Source organism: Lithobates pipiens, unplaced genomic scaffold, assembly GCF_037356315.1.
Source record: "Lithobates pipiens isolate NorthernLeopardFrog02 unplaced genomic scaffold, aLitPip1_a1.2 Scaffold_8, whole genome shotgun sequence".
Lineage (NCBI taxonomy): Eukaryota > Metazoa > Chordata > Amphibia > Anura > Ranidae > Lithobates > Lithobates pipiens.
Genome location: NW_027507903.1, coordinates 320576285 through 320590006, shown reverse-complemented (window position 1 = coordinate 320590006; position 13722 = coordinate 320576285).

Genomic DNA, 13722 nt, shown 5'->3' with positions numbered 1-13722 from the left:
AGCGCTGTATGTCACGGTGCTGCTGTCAGCGCTGTATGTCACGGAGCTGCTGTCAGCGCTGTATGTCACGGAGCTGCTGTCAGCGCTGTATGTCACGGAGCTGCTGTCAGCGCTGTATGTCACGGAGCTGCTGTCAGCGCTGTATGTCACGGAGCTGCTGTCAGCGCTGTATGTCACGGTGCTGATGTCAGTGCTCTGTATTACGGTGCTGCTGTCAGTGCTCTGTATCTCCTGCACCCTCTTGTTTGCCTACCCTGGTCCCTGACCTTCCCTCTCCTCCATTGCCTTCATTAGCTCCATAGTCCTGAATTGTCAGAACAATTTCCCAAATAAAAAAAAAATGCTTGTAGTTATCGATCCCAAATTCACCTCATACATGTATTATGCTATTGTCCAGGTGGTGGGACTACGTGCTACCCCCTAATAATTACCCCGTGGCCGCAAATTCGACCTAAAGGTTTGCGAAATTCGCCTCCCATTGAAGTCAATGGAGCCCGCGGCGAACGGTCGTTTTCGCGAACGTTTGTGTCCGTTCGCGTTTCGCGTTCGCGAAACGTCCCGTCGGAAGTTCGTCCATCACTACACAGCTATAGCTGCAGCAATGCAGAGTGTAGGAGGGACAGAGAGCCATTGGAGCCCATGGCTGAAGGTTAGTGATGGTAGGGGGGAACAGAGCTAGCAGGGGTATGTGGCTGGACTCCAGGGTTTCTCAGCAGTGTTTCTCAACTGGGGCATGTGGCTGAGTTTGAGATGGAGGGTTGAGGTAGATGGACAGAGCTGGCAGGGCCACATGGCTGCATTGGGACACGGGAGCTGCAGGAGGCACAGAGCCAGCAGGGACACAGCATGTGGCTGGAGCAGGAGGTGAGAGCTGCCAGAGCAGTGTGTGTGTGTGTGTGTGTGTGTGTGTCTATTGTGGTGGGGAGACCTCTGACATGGAGGACCTCTGCTGTGATGGGGAGACTCATGTAAAGGGAGCCTCTGATGTATAGGGGCGACTTTGATGTGATGGAAAGTTCCTGTATATAGGAGGGACTTTGATGTAATGGCGGGCCTCTGATGTGAATGAGGGACTGTAATGCGAATGGGAAATCTGACATTAGGGGACCTCTAATGTAACGGGGAGACCTCTGCCATGGGGGACCTCTGCTGTGATGGGCACAATCTGCTGTGATGGGGAGACTCATGTAAAGGGGGCCTCTGATGTATAGGAGTGACTCTGACGTGATAGAAATGATTGTATAAAAGGGGGACTTTGATATGATGGGGTGGGGTCTGATTTTATGGGGAGACCTCTGTGGAAGCTCTGCTGTAATGAGGGGATTCGTATAAAGGAGCAACTCTGATGGGTTCATATGTATAAAGGGGGATTTTAATGTGAAGGAAGGACTGTAATCTGATGGGGGGAAATCTGACACTGGTGGCGCCTGTGATGTAAAGGGAGAAGCTCTGATGTGATTAGGGGACCTCTGATGTGATTGACAGACTGGGGGGTTAAGCAGAGAGATGGAGCATGTGACTGAAACCACAGGTGACATCCTGTATATGGAAGGGTTGATACAGAGAAGAGGAGCACACAGCTTGATCAGACTGAATTTAGCAGGAGGTGAGTTCATAATAGTTTTATTATAACATGTTATAAAGATATGCTATGATTTCAGCTCCTTTTTACAATTAGTCTCCTCCAGCCACGTGCCCCTGCTCTTTAATCCCCCTTTCTACATTCAGCACTGACAGGATGTCATCTCCTGATCCAGCCATGTGCTCCCGCTCTCTCCACTTCTCTGTGGGATCAAAGAGATATAAGGCATTTTACAGCAGCTTACCAGCACTGCTCTGCATGTGGATGAAAGCAACTCCTTGTACTTGTGCTATACCATTGGGATTTTTTTTTATTAGTGGTTTTAAAAACAAAAAAGCTCAAGGTCCAATGTGGCGTTTTGTGAGGAGGAGGAGTGAGGCACAAGAGGATAGTACAGCATCATCTTCTACAACAGAAGAGTCCTTTGAATGCACCAGCAGCACAGTGCTTCGCCCCAAAAAAAGTTTGCCTTTATAGTAAAAGTTACCTAACTATGGGTTTTTCATGGACAGGTCATCCACATTGTCCCATTCCATTGTGCCTTATCTGTGGCAAACAACTTACAAATACAGTAATGGTCCCAGCAAAACTGAAAAGACACTTTACTACAAACCATGGCCATTTGGCATCTAAAGGTGCCGATTATTTCAGAAGGCTATTGGAATCTCAAAGCAAGCAAAGTGCAGCTTTTGTTAAAAAAAAGTCTCTATTAGTAAAAAAGCACAGGAAGCAAGCTATTTGGTGGCAGAAATGATTGCCCAGAAAAGAAAAAGTCACACAGTTGGTGAGAAAATAATAATGCCAGCATGTAAATTATTGTAAAATTGAATGCTAGGAGCAGCTGCAATAAAGGAAATTGAAAAGGTTTGTTCCACTCTCAGACAGTACAATAAGTCGGCGTATAGATGACATATCACAAGATGGTGAAGAGGTCTTGTGTGATATCCTTAAAAAAAACAGCTTCGCTATCCAGTTTAATGAGTCCAACGATATCACCAATGCATGCCAATTTGTAGCATTTGTACAATTTGAAAATGGTGGTGAATTTCAAGAAAACTTTTTCTGCTGCAAAGAGCTGCCAGAAACAACCAAGGGTCAAGATATATTTAATGTTTTGTCTGCCTTCCTTATCTGGAATTCTAAGGACTGTCATGGAATGGTTGTGTTGGAATCTGTACTGATGGTGCCCCATCAATGGTTGGCTCCATGAAAAGCTTTACCTCATCTGTAAAAAAAGAAAATCCTAATGTTGTGAGAATACACTGCTTTTTTCATAAAGAAGTGCTCATGTTCAAAACTTTTGGAGCTTAGCTGAAAAGTATTCTGGATGATTTGACAAAAATGGTAAACTTTATTAAACAAAGACCAGTTCACTCAAGAATGTTTCAAAAACTTTGTGAAAGCATGAAGAAGGACCACATAAATCACCTGCTACATACAGAAATCAGGTGGCTTAGCAGAGGATGAGTTCTCCACAGAGTGTTTGAGCTGAAAGAACTAAAGAAGTACTTTCAAGAAGTTTGTAGGTCAGATTTTGCTGAGTGCTTTGAAGATGAACAATGGCTGCAGAAAATGGACATTTTTAATCATATGAACCTGCTGAACAAGTCTATGCAAGGTTCTGGAGAAAATATCCTGACTTCAAGTTACAAGATGCTTGGATTCAAAAGAAAATTTAATCTTTGGAAAAGCCATGCTGTGAAAGGGAAATCTGGGGATGTTTCCTCTGTTGGTTGGCCTTGGAAGTGAGGAGGGATACCAGCAAGTTTCAAGTCTAATTGAAAGCCATCTGGATGTATTGCAGAGCAAAATGGAATATTATTTTCCTTCTCTTTCAAAACAAATATATGATTGGGTGAACAACCCATTCTCTGAGTCTTCTGTTCAGTCAGAGAACTTGAATTTAAAAGATCCAGAAGAAATTTGCTATTTGCAGTTTGATCATACCCTCAGGATGAGGTTTGATGATGTATACTTGGACAAATTGTGGCTTTCAGTCAAAGAAGAGTATCCTGCCATTTACAGAAAGGCATTGAATGCTTTCTACTTCCTACATGCGTGAGCAAGCTTTTTCCTGTTTAACACGCATCAAGAGCAAGGAGCGAAATCGTTTACTTTCTTTTGAAGAAGAAATCCAAGTGTGCTTATCTTAGGTTTGACCCAGAATTAAGCATCTGTGCAGAAAAAAGCAAGCCCAAGTTTCACATTAAGGAGGTAAGTGTTTTTACAATATCTATTCTATCATTTGAAAATGTTTCTTTATTGCTGTTATATCTACAGCTTGCTTATCAGATCCAATGATGTGTGAGCTTTAGATCTGAATTTTTTCAGGGGTTCCCTGAGATCTCAAACTTTTTGCCAAGGGTTCCAGAAGGCAAAAAGGTTGAGAAACACTGTTCTAGATATTCCCTATAACATAACAAAGCTTCACTTTTTGAGTTCACTTCAACATTAAAGTAATTTACTTGAAGCAGAACTGCTGTATAAGGAAGCAGCTAAAGAAATAGTTTAAACTGAACACTGAACAAAGGATTTGTAATTTCTCTCAGCTTTTTTGAGATTTATTCACTCTTTTCTTACAGCATTGCCAGGACCCTGACCTCAATTTTCTTCACTGCAGCACAGTTGATAAAGGACCTGCCCTAGCTTGTCACTGAATAATGAAGGAGCAACAGCAGCACACTGATGAGGTCATCACTCTGCTCTATGCTATTGGTAAGTGAGCTCTGAGTTAGATTGACAGCTCTGTGCTGTATTACTTGTTTTTGCTTACAATTTTTCCCTTTCTTTACATGCCTCAGTTATGCTGTGAAGGACATTTCTTGAGGCTGATATAAAGAAAGACTTAGGTATAATTTAAACACATGTAAGTATTTTTTTAAAGCTTTGTATATGTAGTGCTACTCCCTCCCCCCCCCCCCCCACAACTGAAGCCACTAGTTTTATGTCCCTGGTTGCACTAGTGAAACCGCAACCAGGTAAACAGCAGCTTCACACTTCTGGCACAAAAACAGTCTAGAGGTTGCCTTTTTATTACAAGTTAACTTTGATGGAATTCAGGGAGCTATGAGATCCTCCATGACACTAAAAGAGAAATTTAGGACACCCTTCTCCTGTTCAGCTTCTTGACCCAGTCCACTTAAGTACTAGGACATAATGTGGACAGTACTGGAGCACTTGTAACAATGTTCCAGGTCAGGCAAGGCTTAACTCTGTGCAGCAGGGGTTAACAAGAGCAGTCACTGAGATCTCACAGTGTCCCTCAAGCTTGGAATGTATCCCTTAGACTCTAGCAAGCAGGCCCCTCTGTAACTCCCTGTTACTGCCGACAGGTGGTCCAGCAAGCATGGTCAGGGATGCTATATTTAATTCACAGCACACTGGGTAACTCTGCTTCCAACTAGGAAGGATGCAGAACAGGGTTCAGTGCTGGAGATTGTTTTGCCACCACGTCTCCATACAGCCGGTGGCGATGATGTGAGATTTGTCAGCTACACCCCCTCCTCTTCCTCCTCTGTGCCCTCTACTGCTGAATTGTCCTATGAACCACCAGTACCCCCTAAGCATTCAAGGGGCTATTTTTAGAGTCAGGCTAAAATATATCATGCAGTGCTTTAGCTGTTCTGTCTAGGGGACAGGAGCCATGATTGAACAGAGATTCTTTCAGCTCTTCAGGGGCAGGCCCAGAGGTGGTTCAAGCCAGGAATAGTGATGTGCGATAATGGCACTAACCTCCTGTCTGCCCTTTGAAAGGGAAAGTTGACACATGTGCCATGCCTGGCACATGTCCTCAATTTGGTGCTGCAGCGTTTTACAGGTACCCAGGGTTGCAAGATCTTCTACAGCAGTCAGAAGAGTCTGTAGCCATTTCAGCGGTCATACACAGGCAGTGTTTGGTTGGCAAATTCAGCGGGAGTTTCACCTGTCAATAAACCACCTGATTTTGATATGCCCACCAGGTGGAACTCAACATTACAATGCTGCAGTGGCTGCACATACAGCAGAGGGCTGTCAATGAGTAGCTGTGTGAGTATGGCACAACAACAGGCTCTGAGAAGCTTGGCTTTTTTTTCCCACACCAATGGCTGTTGATAAAAGCTGCTTGCACTGTACTGTCGACATGTGAGGAGACAAGGATGGTGAGCCGTGACAATGAATACATCAGTGACACAATTCCTGTTGTGTTCTTGTTGAAGCAGACGATGTTGTTCTCCTGAGATATACAGTATACTGTAAATTAGGTGTGTAGTTCAGGAGATTGTATGCCTATCTAGGTAATAGGATTTGCTTTCTGTGTCTTTCCAGTTGTGTATGCACCAGACTATAAGGCAGGCCATAGATGAGTAGAAAAATGAATGACTGCTCAAACAAAAATCAAAATATCTGTTTGATTTAACATGAGATAGTCCTAATTTTTTCTGAATTTGTACAGCAAAATTCCAACATTTTCACGAACATTTTCAACATTTTTCTTTATAGATTTCTTCAGCTCACATACCTTTAATTTAGATTTTTTTTTTCTCGTACAAACCCTCTATTAACAATGAGAAAATCATTTGTTCTTAAAAGAAAATCCAATATGTTCATTTGTTCCGTTTCAATGGCAGCACAAACATCTTCTGTTGCAACGGCACACTGCACACTAATTGTGAAAATCAAACAGTCTATCTACCTGAATTTTCTTTCATTTTTCTACTCATCTATGGCCTGCTTAAGTGAAAACCTGGTAATGTGATGATAGTGAGTTAGGCCGCGTACACACGGGCGGATTGTCTGGCCAACTAAGTTCGTCAGACAATCCGACAGACAGTCCGTTCAAAATTTGCATGAACGGACTTGACCACACACGATGAGCAGACAGTCCGCTGAAAGCGTGCGTGATGACGTGTACAGCACGTACGACGGGACTAGAAAAACGACGTCCTATACACTGCAATGCAACCTTCGGCCGTGTAAATCCTTTCTGAGCATGCGCCATACTTAGTCCGTCCAACTTGCCTACACACGAGCGGACTGTCCGCTGAAACCAAGTTTGGACGGACAAAACCAAGTTTGAACGGACTGTCTTACGGAAATTCCGTAAGACTTTGTTCGTCAGATTGTCCGCTGAAAAAGTCCGCTGAAGCCCACACACGAGCGGATTGTCCGCTGAAACACGGTTCAGCGGACTAAGTTGGACAGACAATCCGCCCGTGTGTACGCGGCCTCAGTGAGTTATGACAAACCCTAAACTGTGTGTGGGAGATGTAAGAGTGGTACACTCTCTTGTTTTTAGGCAGCCATGCACAGACACAGTTGACAAAAGGTAGAGAAGTTAGATGGAGTGCAGAGATATCATAAACCTCCACTAGCCAGAGTCTGCAAAAAAAGGCTTTTCGTATGGCTTCGTCATAAGGGATTAAGTCATAAACAGCCACCACATTGCATTAAACTGTGGTCCGATGACGTATTTTCTGAATAAACTAGACACGGATAACGAAAGCTGATTAGCATTGATGTCCTTTCTTGAAAGACCAGTTTGACAGTATAAATTAAGAAGCACACATCATTGAGACCGTAATGGTGACCTATAACCGAACTCCACAATGTTAAAGAATAGTTCTAGGAATTGGCATGTTACAGTCTTCACAGTAACTATCAGTGAACACTAAATTAGATAAAAAAAATCCTGTGACGGAGCCGAGGGGTGGAGCCAAGTGGAGCAGACATGCCTGCCTGAAGCTCTGCTCTCTGAGAGAATGATAAAGCCGAATAATGGCGGGTGTTCGCCAAACACCCACACATAAAATATATCAATTTGTGCCCACAGCACTCCTGAATTCAGGGGTCTCAGTCCGGGTGTCGCTGGACAGAATGTGTGTCCCAAAATCAACAAAACAGGGCCGCCTCACAGCACAGCCAAAACGGCGCTGCAGCATTCTGCCTCAGGTATCTCCAGCGGTGATGATATCAACTTAAAATCATATGCTGTCACACAGACTGCACCATATGATTCTGAAGTACACTGAGTATTTGGAAGATTACGAAATTACCTCATCAGTTACACTGAAACAAATAGAAAAAATGCTCCAAAAAGCATTGAAAAGCACCTCTGACCATATTACTACTAGCCTTACCAAGGAAATAAGAGAGCTGGGCCAGAGCTTATTCACACTTGAAACCAGAGCAGATGTCTTAGAAATTAACAATGTAGAATGCTATAATGAAATCGACAACCATAACTGGTTTCCGGCTGCCCACAGTCAAATGACGGCAGGTCGGTGCGGCTCTCATTCTGGGATGCCTTAATATGACGGCATCCCAGAACGGCTGCTCTCACGTGCCTGCAGAGGCACACAGCATGGTGATCATGGGCGCGCCGTATTGCTAGGACATGGTGCGACCGCAATCTCTGTAAAGAGCTGCGTCCATGGCTCTTTAACCATGTGATCGCCTGTGTCCAGTGACATGTAAACAAGGAAGTGCCGGTAATCGGCAATCCTCGCCTCACACTGACAGTGTGTGGCGAGGAGAGCCGATCAGCGGCATCTCCACACAGGGGGACATGTAGAAATGTATAGTAAGAATGTATAGTAAAACAGTATCACCATACAGTGCCCACCAATACCAGCAATTAGTGCCCACCAGTGGCGGCAATCAGTGCCCACAATTGCCACCAATCAGGGCCCATTAGCGATGCCAGTCAGTGCTGGCAGTGCCGCCTTTCAGTGCTTCCCATCAATGCTCACTGTTGTCGATCAATGCTCATCAGTGTCACCCTATTAGTGCCCAGTGCCACCTAGCAGTGCCCATCAGTCCCGCCTATCAGTGCTCATCAGTGCCACATATCAGTGCCGCCTATCCATGCTGCTTATCCGTGTCACCTATGAGTGTCCAACAGTGTTGCCTATCAGTGCCGCCTATCAGTGCTCATCAGTGCTGCCTATTAGTGCCCAGTGCCACCTAACAGTGCCCATCAGTGCCGCCTATCAGTGCTCATCAGTGCCACATATCAGTGCCACCTATCAGTGCTCATAAGTGCAACATATTAGTGCCTCCTCACCAGTGCCACCTCATCAGTGCCCATAAGTGCCACCTTACCAATGCCCACCAGTTCAGCCTATCAGTACCCATCAGTGCCGCCTCATCAGTGCACATCAGTGAAGATGAAAAATTACTTAGTTATAAAATTTACTGACAGAAAAAAGTAAAAAACATTTTTTTTTTCAAAATTTTTGGTCTTTTTTTTGTAAAAAATAAAAAGGCCAGCAATAATTTAATTCTACCAAACGCAAGCTCTATCTGTGTGAGGAAAATGATAAAAAAAATTGTTTGGGTACAGTGTAGCACGACTGCGCAATTGTCATTCAAAGTGCGACAGTGCTGAAAGCTGAAAAATGGCTTGGGCAGTAAGGGGGTGTAAGTGGCTGGTAGGCAATTGGTTAAAGTGGAAAATGCAAAATTACAGACAAGATTGGAAGGCAATGAAAATTGTGCTAGACGATCTAATTTGTGTATTCCTGAAACTGTAATTGACTTACAAGCTACAATGACAGCAGTTTTTCAGGAACTACAACCAGCCATCCCGATAGACCATCTGGAAATAGATAGGGTTCATAGAGCCCTAACACCTAAAAAATCTGATGGTCCACCCCGCGATATCATTGCAAAGTTTCATTTCTACGGGACAAAAGAAAAACTACTATCTGCAGCAAGGAATAAAGAAACTCTTAACTTCCAAGGACATATTTACCAGCTTTTTGCAGGCTTGTCCCAACTTATAATAAATAAAAGCCTTAAAGCCCTTACTACAAGTATTACAACGCAATCAAATTACTTATCAATGAGGATTCCCATTTTCAGTGCGTTTCACATTTCAAGGCTCTAAACTTACATGTTGTTCTGCTAACAGACTCCAAACTACTCCTCAAGACATGCATCCACTGAACTCAACACAGAATCAAGAAACCACTCGACAAAGAGTGACATTATCTTGTCCAAATAAATCTTCTGCATTGCCAAGGAGAAATGAGCATCAGAGCTCATATAAAAGGGGCTGATATCGATCATGTGATCAAGCCCCTGATGGACTGAAGAATACTATATACTCATATTTCTCTTTCTACTTGATGGATAAGTTCACCAATCCTTAGTGTCTATTTCACATTTTGCATCTAATTAATTCTTATATTTAGACACATTATGATAAAATGAGATATCTTTTCCATTTTCATAACTTCATACTTCTAGGATCCATTCTTCATCTACCTCTTGATTAATAAGACAGCTAAACAGTCTTATTAGCTTTATTATCTTTTTTTTTTGTCATTTATTGCCTCAAGGAAGTACTTTTATTGTCTTAACAAATTCTTAATATAACATATTGTAACAACTGCTTTACTTCAGATCCAAAATTAATGGCTTAATGTTCAAAATGGATCAATTTTCAATATCTATGTTTCTTTTCCATTGTGTGTCCCCTAGCTCCTGCTAGTGCTAAAATGTTCACATCCCTTGTAATAGGAATAACAGTGATCAAAAAAATGTTTTTTCAAAAAAAGTGTAAAAAAAAAAAAGTATAATTAACAATAAAAAAATTAAAAAATTAAAGCGCTTCTGTCCCTGTGTGCTCGCACGCAGAAACGAACGCATACATAAGTCCCTCCCACATATGAAAACCGTGTTAAAACCATACATGTGAGGTATCGATGCAAACATTTGAGTGAGAGCAATAATTTTGTCCCTAGACCTCCTCTGTAACTCAAAACATGTAACCAGTAAAAAAAATTCAAACGTCGCAAACGGGGATTTTTAAGTACCGAACTTTGGCGCCATTCCACAAAATGTGCAATTTTTTTTTTTTTTCAAATTTCTTTTTTATTTATATATTTTTTTAAAACATACATTACATTATCAGAAAAAAAAGAGAATACATTGGAAATTTTAAATGCCCCCTCCTTCCCTCTACTCCACCCCTTTTTCTTCCATATATTCTTTCAATTTCCCTGAGGTACAGAACTCCTCCCATTTTTTCCAATATTCTGAAATCAGATTTTCTATATATATCATTCTTCTCTTATTTTCTTTTTCATATGATATACTTCGTTCATCTCGCATACCCACTCCATTACTGTTGGTCCATTTATTTTTTTCCATTTTCGAGCTATTTCTACCTTTGCTACTGTAGTCATATAATGTAAAAATTCTATCTCCCTTTGTTTTAATATCTTTGGTGTGTGGAAAAATAACACCATATATATGTCTGGTTTTAACCTTATTCTTGTCACCTTTTGGTATATTTCCATTATCCTTTCCCAGAATATTCTTATCTTCCAGCAGCTGTACCATATATGTTCTAAAGTTCCCTTTTCTACCTTACATCTCCAACACTTTTCAGAGTTTCCTTTATTTATTATATTCATTACTACTGGGCTCCTATACCATCTTATTGCAATCTTGTAGTTATTTTCTTGATATCTGATTGCTATCGATAATTTATGTATTCTCCCAAATATTTCTTCCCAATCTTTCTCCAGCAGTACTTTCCCTGTTTCTTCCTCCCATTTTTTCACTCCTACCATTTTCTTGATATCTCCAAAAGGGAGTAATAAGTTATATATTTTAGATAGTTTTGTATTCACTTTATCTTTATTTATTACTATTTGTTCAAATTTAGTTGTTTGCCTATTAATTATCATCACAATTGGATCAATAAATGTTCTCAACTGATAATATTGCAGCCATTTATTTTTACATTCTTGTCCCAGATCCTGGAACTTTGGTATTTCCCCATCAACCAAGATTTGTATTACTCGTTCATGCTCAACCATGTTCCATTTTAAGTATTCTGTAACTTTTAAGGCTGGTTCAAATTCGGGATTATGAATATAGCGGGGTCATAGGTCTTATCATAGAAGATAGGTTTCCTTTTTTTATTATACCATCCCAGGTTTTTAAAGTAGCTTTTATGAAGATAGGTAATTCCTTCTCTTTTGGTCTAAAATTAAATTTTATCCATGGTAGATATTTCAATTTCACCCCTATTATATCTTCCTCTAGGTTGACCCATTGTTTATCTTTCGCGTTATGCTGCCATTCTATTATTCTCATTAATGAGGCTGCTTGCAATTATTTAGAGAAGTCAGGTAGTGCTAATCCTCCATTTTTTTTTGTTCTAATTAATATATCTCTACCCACTCTAGGAACCTTATGGGACCATATAAAACTTTCCACCATTTTTGTAAGGTCTTTCATAAGCTTTTTTGATGGTATAATAGGTACTGTTTGAAAAATATACAACATAATTGGTAATATCTCCATCTTTACAATACTTATTTTTCCTAACCATGAGTGTGTTATCTTTTCATATTTTTCTATCTTTTTTTTATCTTATATACTGCCGTCTTGTAATTCATATCTTTAAATCTTTTGGGATAAAAATACCCAAATATTTAATAGCATCCTGTTTCCATTTAAATGGAAAGTCCTTTTGTATTATTTTTTGTACATTTTCCTCTAACGTAATATTCATCAATTCCGATTTATCATAATTTACTTTAAAGTTACTCAATTTCCCAAATCTATTAAATTATTTTATTAAATTTGGTATTGTTATTATAGAATTAGTCACATATATTAACCACTTGACCACTGGGCACTTAAACACCCTTTATAACCAGACCAATTTTCAGCTTTTGGTGCTCTCACATTTTGAATAACAATTACTCAGTCATGCAACACTGTACCAATATGAAATGTTTGTCCTTTTCTTCACACAAATAGAGCTTTCTTTTGGTGGTATTTAATCACCTCTCAGTTTTTTATTTTTTGTGCTATAAAAGAAAAAAGACCGAAAATTCTGTGAAAAAATGAATTTTTCTTAGTTTCTGTTATAAAATTTAGCAGATTAGTAATTTGTCTTCATAAATTTTGGCCAGAATTTATACCACTAGATATCTTTGGTAAAAAATAAGTACAAATTGGTGGATATTATTTGGTCTTTGTGAAAGTTATAGAGTCCACAAGCTATGGTGCCAATATCTGAAGATTGATCACACCTGAAGTACTGACGGCCTATTTCAATTCTTGAGACCCTAACATGCCAGAAAAGTACAAATACCCCCCAAATGACCCCTTTTTGGAAAGAAGACATTCCAATGTATTTAGTAAGAGGCATGATGAGTTTTTTGAAGTTGGCATTTTTTCCCACAATTCTTTGCAAAATCAAGATTTTTTTTCCTTTTTTTTTTTCCACAAAATTGTCATATTATCAGTTTATTTCTCACACAGAGCATATGCATACCACAAAATACACCCCAAAACACATTCTGCTATTACTCCCGAGTATGGCGATACCACATGTGTGAGACTTTTACACAGTGTGGCCACATACAGAGGCCCAACATGCAGGGAGCGCCATCAGGCGTTCTGGAGCACCCAGGACAATTCTGACATTCTAACATGTAAAAATCATCATTTATTTGCTAGAAAATTACACAGAACCCCAAAACATTATATATTTTTTTTAGCAAAGACCCTAGAAAATAAAATGGTGGTTGTTGCAAATTTTTATCTCACACGGTATTTGCGCAGCAATTTTTCGAACGCGTTTTTTTGGGGGAAAAAACTGTTTTGTGCTTAAAAAAAAAACAGTAAAGTTAGCCCAATTTTTGCATAAAGTGAAAGATGAAGTTATGCTGAGTAAATAGATATTGAACATGTCACTCTTCAAAATTGCACATGTCCATGGAATGGCGGAAAACGACGCTACTTAAAAATCCCCATAGGCGGCGCTTTAAATTTTTTTTTACTGGTTACATGTTTTGAGTTACAGAGGAGGTCTAGGGCTAGAATTATTGCTCTCGCTCTAACGTTCACGGTGATACCTCACATGTGTGGTTTGAACACCGTTTTCATATGTGGGCGGGGCTTACGTATGCGTTCGCTTCTGCATGCGAGCACATGTGGACAGGGGCGCTTTACTTTTTTTTTTTTTATTGTTCATTTTACTTTATTTATTTTAGTTTGAAATTTTTTTCCCCAAAAATAAAATTTTGATCACTTTTATTCCTATTACAAGGAATGTAAACATCCTTTGTAATAGGAATATGGAATGACAGGTCCTCTTTACAGTGAAATCTGGGGGTCAATAATAAAAAAAT